The sequence below is a fragment of the Hylobates moloch genome, unplaced genomic scaffold (genome assembly GCF_009828535.3).
Source record: "Hylobates moloch isolate HMO894 unplaced genomic scaffold, HMol_V3 SCAFFOLD_17, whole genome shotgun sequence".
Taxonomy (NCBI): Eukaryota; Metazoa; Chordata; class Mammalia; order Primates; family Hylobatidae; genus Hylobates; species Hylobates moloch.
The window spans coordinates 10,415,201-10,435,598 of record NW_026652292.1 but is presented as its reverse complement, the minus strand read 5'-3'; the positions used below and the strand labels follow the sequence as shown (position 1 = coordinate 10,435,598).

At 38.6% G+C, this 20,398-nt stretch overlaps 1 protein-coding gene across 7 annotated transcripts in view; it reads left to right on the top strand.

The window, feature by feature from the left end:
• Positions 1 to 20,398, top strand: part of CTNND2 (catenin delta 2) — a 931,369-nt gene that overhangs the window by 441,875 nt on the left and 469,096 nt on the right. The window lies entirely within an intron of this gene.

Sequence of the window (20,398 nt, the reverse complement as noted above, 5' to 3'; positions counted from 1 at the left end):
TAAACTCCTGTACTCAAGCAGTCTTCCCACTTCAGCCTCTCAAAGTGCAAGGATTACAGACGTGAGCCACCTCACCTCACTCTCAAAGATTTGTTATAAAAAAGAAATAAATAAGGTGAAAATTAAATGAGACAACACATGGAAAGTGCTTAAAAGGGTGCTTGACACCAATTAAGTGGCTATTACAAGTTTTTAATTTTATTATTGTTGTTATTTTACAGTTTACAAAGTGAACAAGTTACGACAATTTAGTACATTTATGCTGCTGGCGATAAAAATCACTGTCTTCAGAATATGAAGACCAGAGTTCTAGATTTTCATTTAGATCTTACCTCTATAAACAATGTGGCAGTCTTAAATTTGCCACTTTATGTAGAAAAATAAGTAGTTCCTTCATATTAAAACTCCACTATAATAAATTCTACTTGGCAGCATTCAATGGAAAAATACAATATATTGAAAGCTTTATCTTTTAATAATTTTTAAATAATCTTTTAAATAATTTTTCCCTTTTTAAAGCCAAGAACAAAAGCACCAAATAAGGTGATAGTTCCCAGACCTTCACCCTGGATATACTTTTGGAAAATATAATTTATGATAGAAATTTTGAATAACAGAACATGTTTGAGGCAACCTTCCCAGGTATTGGGGTTGAAATATGGATGTGTGCAACTGAGGACATGGGAAGTATCCCCTCAACTCACATGACGTAGTTCTCTGCTGGGTCACAGCACCTGTGTCTGGACACAGATGTGAAACTAGAAATCTACACCTAACTCATGTTGCTGTAAATGAAATATCAGGTAAAACTAGAGGTTGTTTTTAAAATGATTCTCTATTCCATTTCCATTATGCCCTCTTTTGCACAGAAAAAAAAAGGCATCAAAAAGACCAAAGGGGAAAAAAAAAAAAAAAAAGGTTATATGTGGGTAAAACCAACATTGTCTCCTTGATGCAGGGAGGAAAACCAAACACAACCCTTCTTCCCTTGGGGCACATCAAGAAGTAGCAGAACCCATAACAATCTATTGCCCAGATGATTCAATTAGATGATAAATAAGTGATGGTAATATGTAGATATTGGCCCAAGTGAGGAAAGACTGAAATTTAATGTGCAGTCTTGTACATGCTCTGCAGCACACATATTAATTAGTAGAAATGGATAGAAGTTCTGCTGCCTTTAATTGTGTTAATTTAGCAGTAGTCCTTCTCATGGCATACGAAAGATGTCATTTTTCCAAAATAAATAAATAAATGCATTCCCATCACCATTGGGAAGATTTATGCTGACAGAATCTAACAGCATAAGTAATCTTGTGTTATTTCTCAAAGGCGCCTGAGCAAGCATTCTTGGCTTGGATGGAAAACAAAACGCTCTTATTATATATGATTACTTTAATTCTGAGCAGAAAAAAAACCTTCTTTTATAAGCATTAGTTACCATTATCTAAAGTAAAATGTCATCTTTTTTCATCCACTTATTTTATCTCCTGTTAGGGAGGTATGATCACTTCTTGAATGACAAAATGATTGATTTTAAACCAACACCTCAACAACTAAAAGGCAGAAGGGAGGAAGGAGGAGGAATTGACTCCCAGAGAACTTTCTAAGCTGTCTCTGAAAAGGGACATAAAAGGTCATCTCTTGCCATTTAATCTGAAATTTCTGGTGTATACTTGGAAATAAAGTCAATATCAGTCCCATGATGAGAGGGTAGGGATGCGCCAGCTCTGTTTCAGATATTGTGCTTCACGCAGATACACATGGTTTGAACAAATTATTTCCACCCACAATGGAAAGATCATGATCATAGTGTATGCACCATGCGATTATGTGAATTAGAAAAACATTAAGTTGGGGCCCAGAGAATAGTATTTTCACTGTACTTGGCAAAATAAATACGGTTCTTTGCACGATGCATCACCTTGGAAACACAAATGGAAAATGATACTGATTTTCTCTTACTACTCTCCATCTGAATAAAGTAGCTCTCTGTACCTACTTCAGTTCCATTTTTCAGTCCTCTGCTTGGTGTGTTTTACTATCAGTCATTGAATGGTTTAAAGGATCTAGTGCTATGCATTCTTCCTAAGCCAACCCAAAGAAACAACCGAAAACCCAAAAGTTCCTATCTGTCCCGTCCAGCCTTAGACCTTGAACAAGTTAAGTACTTCCAACTTCAATGTTACATTGCAAAAAAGAAAAAAGAAAAAAAAAAGGAGTTAACTTATTTGTCAGCATTCCGTTTTCTGATACTCAGAATTTTTTTTCTGATTTTTAAGAAAGAATCCAAATGATTTCTCTTCTGGAAAGAAAAAAAAAAAAAAAGCCAGGTGCGGTGGCTCATATCTGTAATCCTAGCACTTTGGGAGGCTGAGGTGGGTGGATTGCCTGAGCTCAGATATGCGAGATCAGCCTGGGCAACATAGTGAAGCCCCCGTCTCTAGTAAAATACAAAAAATTAGCCGGGCATGGTGGTGCATGCCTGTAGTCCCAGCTACTTGGAAGGCTGAGGCACCAGAGAGAATTGCTTGAAACCAGGAGGTGGAGATTGCAGTGAACTGAGATCGTACCACTCCACTGCAGCCTGGGCAACAGAGCAAGACTCTGTCTCAAAAAAAAAAAAAAAAAGAAAAAGAAAAAAATACTTTCTGTTATGAATATCCTATTACATTATGTTTTGTGAGTGCATAGCATAGACCAATCAAAAAATCCCTCTAAATGAATATTTGATTTGTATCAATAAATTTGTTTTTGAACATATACAAATATGTTAATGAATTTAATTTTTTATTATTTACTTATTTTTTTTTATTAGACAAAGTCTCGCTCTGTCACCAGGCTGAAGTGCAGTGACGTGATTTCGGCTCACTGCAACCTCCGCCTCTCAGGTTCAAGCGATTCTCCTGCCTCAGCCTCCCTAGTAGCTGGGATTACAGGCACTCACCACCACGCCCAGCTAATTTTTATATTTTTAGTAGAGACGGGGTTTCACCATGTTGGCCAGGATGGTCTCAATCTCTAGACCTCATAACTCTCCCGCCTCGGCCTCTCGAAATGCTGGGACTACAGGCATGAGCTACCGCGTCCACCCTATATAGTTTTTATAAGTAGAGTCCTAATGTCATCTAAGAAGTGTTATAGAAAATATAGGAAAACTCATGTGGAGAGGAACAAAGTAAATAATTTGCTGCTAAGAACAGTTAATTCTGCCTTTTGATCTTTATAAATAAGTGAAATCCTCTAAAGTGTTAATGTTGATAGAATAAATTTGTATTTCTGTAACACTCCATAAGAGAATGAGTTTCAAATCGTCATAAAACAATCCAATTTCTATTAAAAAGTTATGTTATCACGTAGTAAGTGACTTTCAAGAAGAGTAGTATAAATCCTGGAGAAACTAATAGAATAATTTTCAAAAGGAAGAGTACAAGTGTATATGCACGAAAAAAAGAGATTCATGTTACATCTTTATCTGATGCAAAGCAAAATGCCTAAATTACACAAATGCAATTCTGAATGTGTTTTGAATAAGGGTTTTCTTTTTGGGGAATATATCATGGCTGATAATACTAGGTTATATGTTCTTTGAATATACCCAAACCTAAATGGAGACTTTCAGATGGAAATCTCTTCTGATTTGTCATTAATGATTCTGAGCTTCCTGATAGTCTGATACTCTGTGTCCCTGATGTTTCGGCTGAAACCTCCTATGATTTACAATAAGCAATGAAAAAATTTCCAGTGATTGGATTATTGTGAGAAAATGGAAAAGAAATTTTGACTAGGTCTCAATAACTCTGGAAATGACATAGTTTCACTTTCTTAAAATACCCGGGTTCCAACAAGAGCTGATGTGTTTTGCCAAACATTGGGACAGCTTCTAGTGCTGCAGCCGCATGTGTCATTGTTGATAACATGGATTTTAGTCTTAGAAATCAACCTCTGAGGCCGGGTGCGGTGGCTCACGCTTGTAATCCCAGCACTTTGGGAGGCCGAGGTGGGCGGATCACGAGGTCAGGAGATCGAGACCACGGTGAAACCCCGTCTCTACTAAAAAATACATAAAATTAGCCGGGCGTGGTGGTGGGCGCCTGTAGTCCCAGCTACTTGGAGAGGCTGAGGCAGGAGAATGGCGTGAACCCGGGAGGTGGAGCTTGCAGTGAGCCGAGGTTGCGCCACTGCACTCCAGCCTGGGCGACAGAGCGAGACTCCATCTCAAAAAAAAAAAAGAAAAAAAGAAATTAACCTCTGATATTAGCTATCGCTGCCATCTCACATTCGATGGGATGGTGCTAATGATTTATTAATAGAGTAGTTGTGTCTGTTAAGAAGTAGAAGCTGTGTTTTAGGAGAGAGGTATCTTGCAGAGGGGACAGGTTTTGAAGTCCCTCAGATTTGGTTTTAAACTTCAGCTGCCTTTGCCACCTTCTAGCTCTGTGGTCTTTGGTGAGTCACGTTAGTTCCCTGAAGTGTGACATGGAGATGATGCCACTTGCTTGTCACAGTAGCCAAGAAAGTCTGAGAGGCAAATATACAGTACTTCAAACACAACAGGAACTCATCACTGTAGCCATCAATGAGTAACACTGATGAGTGTGATGTAAGATTTTTCTGGAGAAAGTTTTTCTTCACCCTAAAATTGATCAGTGTCATATACATATATTAGGATAGATCTCAAACCTATGTACTTGAGACAAATGTGTGCACGTATTATGTGTGTTTCAAATTTCAAAATTCTTCAATTTTAAATGAACTACATCAAAAGTTTAGATTCTATGCTGGAGTATTTTTTTTCTTTCTGAAACCAGCTGGTATTTTCTAAATTACTGGGTAAAGATTAGAATGCCTGTTTGTGAACAGGCTACCTAGAATGAATAGTTAGAATGAAAAGAATCTTGAACAATCTCAGTGTCACTCCGCATCTATCTGTATTTTGATTTTTAAAAAATTATAAATTAAACATTGTGAGGTAATGGTATTCATCCCTGAAATCCAGAGAGCTCTGTGTGTTTTAAAAGAGCTGAGCTGCAGAAAGTGAATTTCCTGGGAGGAAGGAACACCTTTACACATGTTTAGCTCTTCTCTGGACATCAGTGTTTCCAGTCACACTTTTTAAAATTGTTTTTTCGATATTTTTAAGAGAAATTATAAAATTTTATTCTTACTTTGGGGTGTATTTTCCATAGCAACTCAGTTTCTCTTTGTGGAGCATGAAATTCATTTCTGTTTACCAGTATAGTCTCTTCATTAATTCAGGGACTTGCGATAAAACTGTATCAACCATAATAGTTGAAAAACCAGGATAAAAAAAGCAAATGTTGAATTGCATTTGCCCTTTTTATTGATGTTCAATAGCCTGACTTTGCAACCTATCCACCTATATAGATATTTAGCCCAGAGGGCTGTAGTAATTCTTATCTGTGCAGACATGTGACATTATTAAAGTAAGCTAATCCATTTTCAAAAAGTTTCTTCCTGAAGCATGTTTAGCCTTAAAATTTACAATTAAGCCTCGGATGATTCTTGTAATGACCATGCAATGTATGTACCACTGTTGGGGAAAACAGCAGAGGAAAGTGGTCTTTGGAATTCCATGGTTGCCAGTTGCGTTTATTTGGGTATAAGCAAGTAAAGGATAATGCTATGTAGAAGCATGTGCCACTACATTTATTGTTTTTTAATGAAAGAATGTGTTATTCACATGTGTTGTTCGGTATGAATGTCTTAGGCAATTTCCTCTCTCAAATTAAAAATGGGCATGTTATAGGATTTAGCAAATAGATCTTGAATGCGTGAATTATGTAAATAAAAATAACATTGAAGCGGCCTTTCATAATAAATAATGTGTCATTAGAATTTATTATTTTAGTCTGATGTTATTGTAATCCAGGTCAAGTATCATTTATCTGAAATGCTTGGTACCAGAAGTGTTGCAGATTTCAGATTCATTTGGATTTTGGAATATTGACACTATACTTACCAGTGGAGCATTGCAAATCCAGAAATCCAAAATGTTCCAAGGAGCATTTCCTTTGAACATCATTTCAAATTTTGGAGCATTTCAGATTTTGGATCTTTGGGGGAGGATGCTCAGTCTGTATTACTTACAATTCCTAGGATAGTTGCACATTTGTGTCTTTGGGCACACATAGGTGGAGGTGAAGAATTAGATTGTGGTTGGTTTGGTTTTAGAGCTCTTGGTTCTAGGTAGGGCTCTGGTACGACACTAGGTGATGTTGGGGTAATGTGATGCCTAGAAGCTTTCAACTCTTATGTTAAATATAACTTTTTAAATATGTGATTATATGGGAAAAATATTGACAAAGATGTTAAGGGACAAATACCACATACACCAACAATACACACATGAAAAACAGTGTCTCTGGTTAATTTTTATATTCGTATTTTATATTTATACCTTTGGTTGTGACATGTGGTTAATTTTTATATAAAATATAAATTTATAATTTTTAAAATTTCTACACTTGCATGTTATGATTTGATAGACCAAAAGAGATTGCCTAAACCAAATTCACTCTATAATTGATAAGTGATTGAACATATTTTTTGTCCAAAACTGTAAGCCCATAAAATGGCTGCTTTGGAATGCATTTTTTTTTTTTTTTTTTTTTGAGACGGAGTTTCGTTCTCGTTGCCCAAGCTGGAGTGCAATGGCGCAATCTCGGCTCACTGTAACCTCTGCTTCCTGGGTTCAAGTGATTCTCCTGCCTCAGCCTCCTGAGTAGCTGCGATTATAGGCATGCATCACCACGCCCAGATAATTTTTGCATTTTTAGTAGGGACGGGGTTTCACTGTGTTAGCCAGGATGGTCTCGATCTCCTGACCTCGTGATCCACCTGCCTCGGCCTCCCAAAGTGCTGGGTTTACAGGCATGAGCCACCACGCCCGGCCTGGAATGCATTTTTAAGATAGAAATCAGTCTCTTTCCAGAAACTCCTGTTTTGTCTTAAGCTAGATGAGGCCCTTCAAAGAGGCCCGCTGTGCACTGAGTATTAGTGGGACAAAGCTGAGGATCTGCCAGCGTCACTTCCCCGTCCTAAGATATTGGGTGAATGGACGTGATAATTGACAATACAACACCCTTCATCAATGTGAGTCATTTTTAAGAGACTTAAATTTTACCCATTGGCACCTTCACTGAAGGCACGACTGTTCTGTTGCATGGTGTGACATACAGCTCAACACTCGAGTCCTAGGAATTTTTATGGTGACATATGGAATAACAGCTTCTATCGATTTTATGATAGAACCTACCAATAGCACCTTGGACAGATCCAGGTTTCTCATGTGGGGCAGCCCAAGGAAATCTCAGCAGTGGGATTTACTACATGGTAGAGAAATGTCAGAAGCAACCCATTTTACACAAATGATACATAGGTTGAGAGCCATTGAAGCCAAGATCTGAGAAAGGTGAGGAATGTGGACAGTTCAGTATAGACAAGCCAGCCCTTGCTAAGTCCAAAAAGGGCTTTTCTTGCTCTCAGTTTATTCTAATTCTAAAAAAAAGTAGGGCTTTTTCAGAACTTCTTGGAATGAAACTGTAACAGATCACAGTGTCTAGCAACTGTACAGATGATGAATTCCTTGGACTGACATTTTGTTTAGAAGATCCAGGGAAAGCTTTCTTATGTACAGTCAACATTTACTGAATGTCTGTGTGCCAGACACGGCAGTAGACACTGTGAGTACAGCAGTCAACAAGATAGAAACTATCTTCACTCTGAATGAGATTACATTCTAGTTAAGGAGACAGATTATAGGTAACTGAGCAATAAATTATAAAATTTCATATAGAAATAAGAGACATCTAAAAAAGAAATCAGGATTCTTTCATCTTCAAGTAACAGAGAAACGAACACAAGTAATTAATTTATCTTACTTCTTTTGAGGGGACAACATGGATGGGGGGCTTTTTGAGTGTGCCCCCTGCTGTCATTATTCCATGATACGCAACCCCTGCCTCCACCCCTGTGGTCCTCAGATGGCTGCCAGCGTTTATAGGGCCACCTGCTAAGCGTTCATGTTAGGTAGGAGACACTAGCGTCTTGATGAAAGACTGATCCAAATCTTGTTGGACAGCAGAGCAGCCAGTAACAATGTGGTTTTGGGCTAGGATAATACAGCCACATGTGCTTATTGTCAAAGCCTAATGATGTTGAATTCTGCCATGAATTCACTATTCATTTGAAACAGTTGATCAATTAATTTGCTTTCAAATACAGGGACAATGAAATGCTAGTGAGACAAAAGCATAGGTTTCTCTTATAGACATTTATATCTGTAAATAACCTTGAAATAAAGGAATGATATTTTTAGACAACAATGAAAAACATTTATTTATATGACCTCATAATTAGCAAGAAAAATCGTGTTTTGATTGAAATTCACAGCAAATGAAAATTTTAGATAGCTAGACAGTTGTGTTTCTTTTTTGTTTATTCATTCTTAGAGTTTATTCACAACTGAGCCCAAGCTCCAGGATTTAAAAAAAAAAAAAAATTTCTGAGGCCAGGTATAGTGGCTCACGCCTATAATCCCAGCACTTTGGGAGACTGAGGTGGGAGGATCACTTGAGCCCAGGAATTGAAGACCAGCCTGGACAACATAGTGAAACCTCATCTCTGCAAAAACAAACAAACCAACAAATACATAAAAAGCCAGGCCTGGTGGTGCACGCCTGTAGTTCCAGCTACTTGGGAGGCTGAGGTGGGCGGATCACTTGATCCCAGGAGTCAAAGGTTGCAGTGAGCTGAGATCGCACCATTGCACTCCACCCTGGGCAACAGAGTGAGATCCTGTTCAAAAAATATATATGTTTCAGGCAAGAGAATAATGTAAACACAAGCATTTTCAATACCTTAATATATGTAATTAAAACTTTAAAAACCAAAATGAGATCTTTTGCTTGCATTGGTGTAGTAGCCCTTGGACCACAACAAAATTATTTTATTTAAAAACGACAACAACAAACACACACACACACAGACAGACAATAAAACATTAATAAAACAGTGAAATCTAACCTCCCTGAAAGACTTGAAATATCATGATAATGCTCTCGTTTTTTTCTTGGCTTGTGGGTAAGGATGGATGTAGCACATTTATTGGCTACTGAATTTTTTTTTTTTTTTGACTACTGAATTTTTTAAAGTAATTTTAACTAAATTTTTAAACAATTTAAAGTAATTATATAACAAATTTAGCACATAAATTCGTAACCTCAGTATTCCAACCTAATATTGTACATCTCATATCATTGTTAAAGTTACACATTCTCATTAGTTTTGTGTAAATCGTTTGGTATAACCAATATCAGCAGTAACAATTGAACAGCACAGCTAATCCTCAGATGTGCGCAATTGGGGAAAAACCACAAATTTGTGAATCTGCATACCGACTCATCCTTCGCCTTCATTTCCTCCACTCGGAAGATTCTCCCTCTCCCTTCGCAGAACACTTGCCCAAGGCTTGAGTTAGGGGCCAGTTTCAACTCCGAGTTTCTATAACTTCATTCTCCGGAAAATTGAGTATGTTATATGAATGCATATCAAACCCTCTCTAAGCAGCTTACATTGTTAATATACACAATTAGTACATCAAGCAGTCAAGATTCATGGGATGTGATCACAAAGCAATTTTCTTCAGTTCCCACTATTCTTTGAAAGGTGTTCCGTGGGAGAAACTCCTTCCTTGGCCCCTGCTACTCAGGCGGTAACAACCACTTGAGTTGTTGAAATAGCAATGCACTTCTGTCTGGGTGGACAGTAGCCACGTGCCTTGTGTACACAGCTCCCATCCACCCTCAGGGACAGGCCATCCAGATTCTCCCTTACGCTCTGAGTCTCCCAACTCTCTTAAGTTTCAGCAACTAAAAGGTACAGCAGGTGGCCTCCAGGGCCATCTCTGACATTGCTGGTGTCTATTGTTGTTGATTGGTGCCCATGCCACACGCGTTGTTCACTATTTTGAATATTTGGATAATAAATGCTTCTTAAAGTTACTTTAATTTTTAAAGCATTGTCTCAATTTGATATTTATCATTCCTATTCCCTTATCATAGTCAAAGCTTCTGATTTCATTCAAAGTTACAGCTATTTACACTCCCTCCAGATAAGGTGTTTTTTGTTTGTTTGTTTATCTTTTTTTTTTTTTTTTTTTGGTAAACGACGTCTCCCTCTGTTGCCCAGGCTGGAGTGCAGTGACAGGATATCAGCTCACTGCAACCTCCACCTCCCGGGTTCAAGCAATTCTCCTGCCGTTTCCTCCCAAGTAGCTGGAATTACAGGCACTCACTGCCCCATCTGGCTAATTTTTGTATTTTGTAGAGATGGGGTTTCACCATGTTGACCAGGCTGGTCTCAAACTCCTGGCCACAACTGAGCCACCTGCTTTAGCCTCCTGACAGATAAGGTGTCTTATAGAAGGGACTTTTTGTTGTTGTTACCCGTGAAGGGGGTTAAAGAACCCTCCAGAGATATGTATGTGTGTGTGTGTATGTTAGAGCCATTGAGGATTGAGGTGGGGGGATAGGGAAGAAGAGACACCAGAGAGTTGAGAGGAGCAGTAAAGTTCCAGAACAGCTGGCACTATTGTAAGCTGGGCGCCCAACACCCAACACTCCCCTGCTCCTAGTGCTGTGACCAACATCTTTGAAAAACTTTTATCCACAGCTCCCTTGCTCAAGTGGCATGCTGTCTCCTAGCCTGCCACCTGCTCCTTCTGTAACTCAGCTTCTCTCTGCAGGGGCCAGCACAGGTGCATCTTACCCCTGAATCGCTCTCTTGATCTCCAGAAATTCACATTCCTTTCCCCACAGATGTGGGGTACAGACTGAACCCAGCACAGACACTTCTCCTTCAGGCCCCCAGGCAGCATGCAGGGAACCTATCTTTAGTTTTTACAGCCGGAAGTCGGAATCCGAGACCCCTTTGTCACCTCAAATAGTCTCCACACTCTTGAAGACATGTGAAGGCATCTCCCAGAAGAACTGTGAGCATAGCAAATCATAGGCTGGCTCTTAGAGTGTCCTGTGATGTACAACAGCCTTACCCACATGCCATTGCTCAGAGGATGTCACCTGACCACTCTTCACGCTACTGGAATAGGAGATCCCGACTGTCCCATGAACCTGGGAGAAGAACTGGACTCGTTGCTAGCATCACTAATGACTGCTGTAAGTCCAGCTACTGATTTCATTAAAATTTTGCATCTAGGACTGGGCACAGTGACTCACGCCTGTAGTCCCAGCACTTTGGGAGGCCAAGGCAGGTGGATCACTTGAGGTCAGGAGTTCGAGACAAGCCTGGCCAATATGGTGAAACCACATCTCTACTAAAAAATACAAAAATTAGCCGTGTTTGGTGGTGCACACCTGTGGTCCGAAGTACTCAGGAGGCTGAAGCATGAGAATCTCTTGAACCCAGGACGCGGAGGCTGCAGTGAGCCAAGATCGCGCCACTGCACTCCATCCTGGGTGACAGAGTGAGAGTCCATCTCAAAACAAAAAACAAAAAATTTGTATCTAGGTTTGCACCTTATTTTGGTATCTGATACATGTTGCCTGTGTCCAAATATCTATTTAAATACTCCGTTACATTTACGTTTAATTGTTGAGAATGACTGCATTTCAAACTGACATTTTACTTTAGAAAATTGGTTTCCATATTATTTATAGAACTTACTGCTTAATGAAACTCTGCATGCGACGTAGAATACTCACTACTGACTTGCAGCAGTTTCACCTCACCAGCCCCGGTATATGATTGTTCTGTCAAAATTTCCTCCCTCTGGCTGAAAGCCTCCATAAGTGGGCTTTTATTAGGGTAAATTTTTTCTGCTGGTTCACTGGGATGCAGTCTTATTTTTGGATATTTCCAAGGTGGAAATCCCAGGCATGGGTGAGGAGAAGCACGCAGAGCTGGTGGCAAAGCTAGGCTTCCAGTCCTGTGGAGGCACCTGGCAGGAGCCGCTTTGCTTTGGAGACTCCCGATGGTCTCACAGTTGCAGGAGAAGGGGACACTCAACCCACCATTTAGTTCCAGTTATGGGCCAAATTGTGTCCCCTAGAACAACATGTTAAAGTCCTAATCTTGGGAAACCGTGCCTGACCTTAATTGGAAATAGAGGCTTTGCAGATGTAATCAAGTTAGGATGAGGTATCCCTAATCCAATATGACTAATGTCCTTATAAGAAGATGGAGGTCTGGACACCTGGACACACAGAGGAGAACACCAGGTAGTGACAGGAGATAGAAATTGAAGTGATGCATCTGTAAGCCAGAGTGCTAAGGATTACTGGCAACTAGCAAAAGCCAGCAGGGAAAAGGAAGGATGCTGCTGTGGGGCCCTCAGAAAGCGCATGGTCCCACCAGCATCCTCACTTCAGACTGCAAGCCTCCAGAATGTTGAGAAAAGCATGTTTCTGCTGTTATGAAGCAACCAGTTTGTGTTACCTTGGTACTGCAGCCCTAGGAAACTGAGGCAGTTTCCTCTTGGCTTTCAGGACAAGCAAGCCCCTCACACTCACTCGGGCCTGAATGGGCCACCTCTGCCCTCAGCTGATCCCTGCAAGCCTATGCTGCCCTGATCACATACCCCAGTCCAGGCTCCTGGGTGCCAGTGCGGGCCACAGGACCTCAGTGCAGCTCAAGGCTTTATCCACACTTTCCAGTCCACAGGTCCCAGGGGCCAGCAAGTGCCCAAAACTGGTCAATTATTTGTCTTTACTATGCTTCAAATACATTGACTACCCTTCATCTTTTTTATTTATTTTTATTTTTTTAGATGGAGTCTCACTCTGTTACCCAGGCTGGAGTGCAGTGGCAGGATCTCAGCTCACTGCAAACTCTGCCTCCTGGGTTCCAACAATTCTTGTGCCTCAGCCTCCCGAGTAGCTGGGATTACAGGTGTGCACCACCACACCAAGCTAATTTTTGTATTTTTAGTAGAGACGGGATTTTGCCATGTTGGTCAGACTGCCCTTCACCTTATACTTCCTTATTTTTGCATTCCTCTTAACAGCCACCAATGCCTAAGAGCTAGTGAATTTATACGTGTTGAGCATTTGAATGACCAGATTTTTAGAGAATTTCTTTCTCTATGTGAGGTTACACATTTGTTTTTTCGTGGCTCATTGAAGGCTGCAATTGTGGAACTAATTCATGTTTTCATTAGCACTTTTTGGAGTATGAACATCTGAAGAAGAGAAAATGCTTTGTGTATTCTCTACATCAATTCCAAAAATGATCCGATGACACCAGTTCGCCAGCAGCCCAGTAATTAATTTATTTAGTACCTGTATCTTCCACAGTGCATTCAGTCAGTTGAGTTATCTGTTACTTACTTCTAAGTGTCTTAATGCTCCTGAATTTTGGCATTAAGTCAATGCCGAGGTAGCCCACTTAGCTTCTTCCCAGTGACTGTTTCTGAACGAAATTATACAAAGCCAACATTCTGCACTGCTGATGGAAAGTAATTAATGACTTGATTCATCCATATGTACAAAGAAAATTGTGCCATTGTTAAGCAGCCAAATAACGGTTGGTGTCAGTAAGAAATAAAAGGATTAAGCGGAACAAAACTACTATTATCCAATGCCTAGTTTTTGTTATGCCACCCAATAAGTTTGATATTATGATGCCGTCTTGCAGAAGAAACCTGAAACTCACAGAGTGTTTTAAAATCTTACTCAAGTTCACATTGTTGAGAGAGAGCAGAGATTGAATTTGGACCTGATTTCATGTGATTTCCAAATGAAAAAATATTTCTTCTATATCAGGGTATTTTGTTGCTGTTTCATTATTTAGAGTGCTGGTAAATGTCACATTTGGTTTATTTCTTCTTAGGGTAACAGTATACACCTTAAGCGAATGTAAACATTAAGAGAGTAAGAACATCAAAATAGAGAAGAAAGTAAAGATCACATTTTGAAAGAATTTTTAACTAGAGAACTTAACCTGTATCTATCTGCAAATGCTTGTATAAAGACCTATACACATATATATGTATGTGCGCACACACACACACCACACACACACACACACAACCTGGATCTGTCTGCACATGCTTGTATAAAGACCTATACACATATATATGTATGCACACACACACACAACCTGTATCTATCTGCACATGCTTGTATAAAGACATATACACACACCACACCACACCACACACAACTGATAACTGCACATCTTGTATAAAAACATATGCACATATATATGTATGCACACACACACACCACACACCACAAAGATATATGCACATATGTATGCATACACACACACACACCATAAAGACATATGCACATATATATGTATGCACACACATACAACCACACACACACCACACCACACACACACACACCACAGACACACAACACACACACAACCTGTATCTATCTGCAAATGCTTGTATAAAGACATATGCACATATATATGTATGCACACACACACACACCACACACCACACATAAAGATATATGCACATATGTATGCACACACACCACACATAAAGACATATCCATATGTATGCACACACATACCACACACCACACCCCACACATACACCACACACACATGTACACACACCACACATGCACACATACCACACACACACCACACACACACCACACATGCCACACACACACCACACATGCCACACACACAGCACACACACACCACACACACACACCACACACCACACAAACATATTTAAAGTCAAAATCAAAGTCTGAATTTGTTGTAATAAACAAAAGTGACCCGTGTCGTACACCAGTTTCATAGAACTGATGCCTTTTCATTGGGTCATATCAGTGGGTTTGGTTGAGGTGTACTCATTGTAGTAAAATGCCGATATAAACCAATATACTCTTTAAATATATTCTTCATGGTGTATGTAATATATAATATATATTTATTTTATATATAATTATTTTATGTATTTATTATATATTATTAATTTTAGTGCTTTTCACTAATATATAATATATGTAATATAATGATTATAATATATTATATATATATTTATATAATGTGATTATAATATATTATAATATATTATATAATATGATTATAATATATTATATATTATATAAAATTATATACATATAATTATATATATAATGATTGCAATCTCATAAAATGGAATTTGATATCGATAATGGTTGGCTGTCCTACTGTGCCCTCAAGATCATGCTGATTAAAGTCGCTTTCCTTACACTTCAGTAAGAACTTGAATTCAAAGCAGAACCCAATGTGTCTGATTTGCACCTTCTATTCACCCTTGGAGCACTGAGAAAGCCTTCAGTAAAGCTAATCCTATTTCCCAAAACTACTTTTTCAGTACCCAGAATAAAGAAAAAGTTGCTTCAAACTAACTCTCCTTTCTTTTACCAAGAGTAGATGAATGCTTTTTAGTGATTGTATAAAATGTTTCAAATCAACATTAATACAATTAATTTTATATGCTTACTTGTTCTATGTCCGTGTTAGTTGTATTTTCATAATACTGAACCACTAAGCAAAATCTGCAACAAACTAATTAGGTAACTTTGGTGTATTCACAAGGGATTCTAATTTAATCTACTAAAAATATGTCTATATCTGTATCTAACTGAGTTAGAGAAAAAAGCTAGTGGCTAGTAAGAAAAGTAGTATGCTTTTATTTTTATAAAATAATAAGATGCAAAATAAATATATGTTAACAGATAATAGTGGAATAAAATGCAATGAAATGCCCACAGGGATTATCTCTGACTCACAGAATTATAAGTGATTCAAATTTTTTAAACTACGGAATTTCTAAATTTTTTCTATAAATATGTATTTCGTTCTTTTTTAAAAAAGTGTTAAGAAGTAATAAAAAGAAACTGGATTTAAAGGCACATCAAAGAATGTCATTTCTGACAAGTTTGGAAAAAATTAGAAAGCCACACAGGCCTGTTTGCTATTGTAATTTCTATGTCAGATAGTTAGAGATGGAAAAAAGCGTAAGTTAATTAAGGCACGGATTTATGCTAATGGAAGCATATATTGATGAAAATATCTTGTTAATAGTCACATAACTGATGATTAAGGAGAAGACAGTATGATGGATGCACTTCCCTCCAGACAGGGTAATGAGCTGAGAAACTGCCCAGGAGCTTCCAAGTTCAGTGAGAGAGGGTGTTAATCTCATATTGGATAGACCGGGCATGGTTGCTCATGCCTGTAATCTCAGCACTTTGAGGGGCGGGAGGGTCAGATTCGAGACCACCTGACCAAATGGTGAAACCCTCCTGGTAAAAAAAAAAATAATTAGTGGGATGGTGGCGGCAAAATCCCACATTGGAGATTTGAACACTTTTCTTCTTTTAAAAATTATAAACATAAGCTCAATAATAAAATGGCCTGATGAGCAGTTTTTATATCAACTCTGTTAGGTGCAAGTGAAATTATACATTGCAAAATTATAGAGTGGTAAGAAAAATTCTAAAATATGAGTATATTTGATACTAATGCTGTGACACACATTTCAGTAACAAAAAGTAATTACCAAATATCCTGATATAATTTTTAAATGTTGCCTCACATCAAAACTATCATTCTTTAAAAAAAAATCAATGTAATGGTAATATATTATGTTTTCAGCTCTTTAGATAACAAAAGTAGATTCTTCTAAATCCATAACTCTATCTTTCTGGCAACTATGAATATCCTCTATATAGTTTATATCTTTTTGTGAAAGATACTAAGACATCAACAAATAAGTATTCTCCCTCTGCATGATTATATTCACATTATGTGTAAACTCAGCATATAAAAGCAAAAGTATAGTTTGACAGTTTTATGGATAATAGAGCTTCAGTGATAACTCTATCCATGCCATCTCAAAGTTAAATTTTAATTTGGGGAAGGAGCATATTTCTTCATACATTAGATTTTTCCAACATAAAACTACCTTATCATAAATATGTACAAATATATATGTTGGCCTTCTAGCATTATTCTAGCAATGAACATTGATACATATAATGCTGGTATTATGAGAATTTTCAAATAGTAGTAGGAAATCAAAATACACTTTAGTCTTCCCAATTTCTGAATACAAGGCTACTATTTCCCAGTATTTCTCATTTGGGGATTCTTTATAGTCAATCTGTTCTTACCCAATAATCATACCTAAGAATTTGGAGATACATTTTCTTTGCCTGGAGCTTTTCAGAAGAATTCCAATATTCTCAAGGTAAATTGCCTGTCTTATTAAAATAGTTTTCTAAAACTCACACACCAGTATCATAGCATATCACAATTAAAGCCCTCTATAGCCAGTTGACTAGGAAAGTCCATGTTGAACTTGAGGAGAATTACAGCATCATAATTTATTTTTGAGTTTAATTTAAGGTGAAACGTGGATCAGAGAGAATTTTGATGCCATGAGCGAGTTCACACATCAGCTAGACACTGTTTAGTATACATTAAAGTTAATGAGAGAATAGATGGAAATGAAAAGGAATATGTTAGTTGGGCAAATTTTATCATCTAAATATTTTTATTGGAATATTAAGAATGAGATCTTCTGGGTTAAAAATGTGTTGATTACAGGGAGGGGACCTATGTCTGATTTTCTCAGAACTGTCCTGGCTTCTGCAAGTTGTACCTGCATAACTATTGGCAGAAATTCCCCTCCTTTGTCATCTCTCTTAAGAAATGTCCCAGTGTGGGCCAGGCATGGTGGTGGCTCAAGGCTGTAATCCCAGCAATTTGGGAGACCGGGGGGGAGGATCACTTGAGACTAGGTATTCAAGACCAGCCTGGACAACATACCAAGACCCTGTCTCTAAAAAAAATAAATATATATATACATACACATATATATACACACATATATAAGAGATAGATAGATAGATAGATAGATAGATAGATAGATAGACAGACAGACAGACAGACAGATAGATAGATATAGCTAGCAGAGAGGGCAGCTAGCTCAGTAACATCCCAGTTCCTGAACAGGCCAAAACCATAATGTTGTACCCCTAGCTACTGGGGAAGCTGAGGGAGGAGGTGTTTGAGCCCAGGAGTTACAAGCTGCAGTGATCTATGATTGTGCCACTGCACTCCAGCCTGAGCAACACAGTGAGACTCTTGTTTCAAAAAGAAAAAGTCGTGGTTTGGACTATAACTCCGACTACAACTCCAAGTATTAATAAGAAACTATTCACATTTATTTATCACATCTTCTTCCATTAACAGAAAACTAAAGGGATGAAAGGGAAAAAGTGACTTCCCCTTTATGACTAACGAGGGTATCCCAGAATTTCTGGCCAAATCGTGGACAGAAGATTCACCCTCTGCAGCCATTACTGTCTACAGGGATCCCCTCTCCCTGACCAAGGCATCCCCTCTGCTGTCTAGGCCTGCCCCTAAGGAATTAATTTGATGACAATTCAAGCATGCTGAACAGTGACAGGCCTTGATTTTCACTTTAAAAGATGTGAAAACGTGGTGTTGGTTGGAGAGGCCTGAGAAACCCATGCATCCATGCATTGGACTATGGTTTTGGCCTTTTCAGGAAATGAGAGGTTACTGAGCTTCCTGCCCTCTCTGCCAGGTAAATTTGATATGTGGGAGAATGCGTGTCTGCTGCTTGTTTTAGGTACACATCGGTGGTACTAGTGTAGTTTACATCTCAAAACTAACATTTGGATATTTAACTCAAAGGTACTTTAAGACATTGAACATATGTAACTGAAAGTACCCACTTTTCAGTCGCTATGTTGACTTGCCCTGGGGAAAGGGATAAATAATGAAGGACAGAATGCCATGTAGTTTAGACTTTGCATAAAAGAAGTAAGTCCCTTAGGTAGGACTGGCCTGCTATTGCTAATACAGTTAAAATTGAAGCATGTCTTTCGGAAGGGATTAAATCATGTTTTTCTAGATACTGATTAAATTATCTAATCTCAACTGGCCTAAGTAATTAGGACATTGTTGATAATGCAGAGAACATGTTAATCTTGTCCGCATCCAAATAGTCTCCTTTCATAAACTGTAGATCATGAAGATTAATAATCGTGTTCATTCTTAGTCATTTGCTGCTTCTTACATTCTTTAATGCCAAAGATGGCAGTCAACTTAATCACCTTTACAAACTCAGACCCTTTATCAAGTGTGACTCTGAAATTAGGTACAGATTTTTAATATGAGACCATCTGCTTTTCTCAACACCATGTGTAGTTCATATAATAGAATTTGGAAGCTCCCTAACAACTGCTTCCCAGACAGCCCATCCTGTTCACCTGCGTTGATTCTATAATCACGATCGTGCCTGTTTGTATTGTTGACATTGAATCCTCAGCATTTAAAAGAATGCCTGGTACACTGTGGACATGAATACATATGTATTTGTTGATTGAATGAATGAACGAAAGAAATGGAAGCATATAATTGAATCTGCATTTGTGGTTATATTTTTGTAATTGGTATGCCTTTACCATATTGAAAGTCCTTTGAAGATGACGATCCTCTTCGCCTAGTTTTCTATATCCAGTCTACAATACACAGCTGGCCATTTTGTGTACATTTGAGATCCTCTTAATATTTCTTACCAACCAAGACTTTCATCAGCATCAGTTTAGTTTAGATCATCAGGTTCTTCTCCCTTGTTGTGTTGTTGTGAGAATGCTGAATTGAGATAACACACAACAGCCTATACTGACCCTGCAGGGAACCCCCCCAGATCTCGTACTTCAGAAGAGGCCACCCCTGAGCTTGCAGTGCTTGTGTGAGGGTGCTTGTGGAATATTCTTCTCACTACCTTCTATAAGCAGGGCAGCCTAGTACCCAGAAACCTCCAAAGGCACCCAAGTCTTTCCAGAATAAATGCCAAATATTGACATTTGGGTTCCCCAGTTTATCATCTGGGACCATCTCCGATTACAGTCCTCTCCTCTTCCTTCTTGAAGGCACCTCCTTTGCTCCAGGCATTTCAGGATATTGTCTCTGTCCCAAACTTACTCTTTGAGTTCACACTCATGTCTGCCTTCAACCCCAAATGCTCTTTCGCTTATTATGCCCAATTCAAGCTCAAACCACATCCCCATCCCTTATAGTCTTCACAGTTTAGTTCTCACATCATCTCTCCATTGGCATTTCTTCCATTTCCTCCCTTACACAAAATCCTTCCCAACACTCTTTCTGACAGTGTCAAATCTTAGACTTGGTGCCCGCTTGCTGGATTCTCATGCATCTGGAAGGCAGGAACACTGTTATCTTTTCCCCTCCAATTCCTGGCACAGTGGTGGGCACAGATTGGGCACATAAAGATGATGACAGATCATCCAAACTCTTACTTGTTCCCTTATTAGAAAATGCTCTCTTGGGAAAGTTATGAATA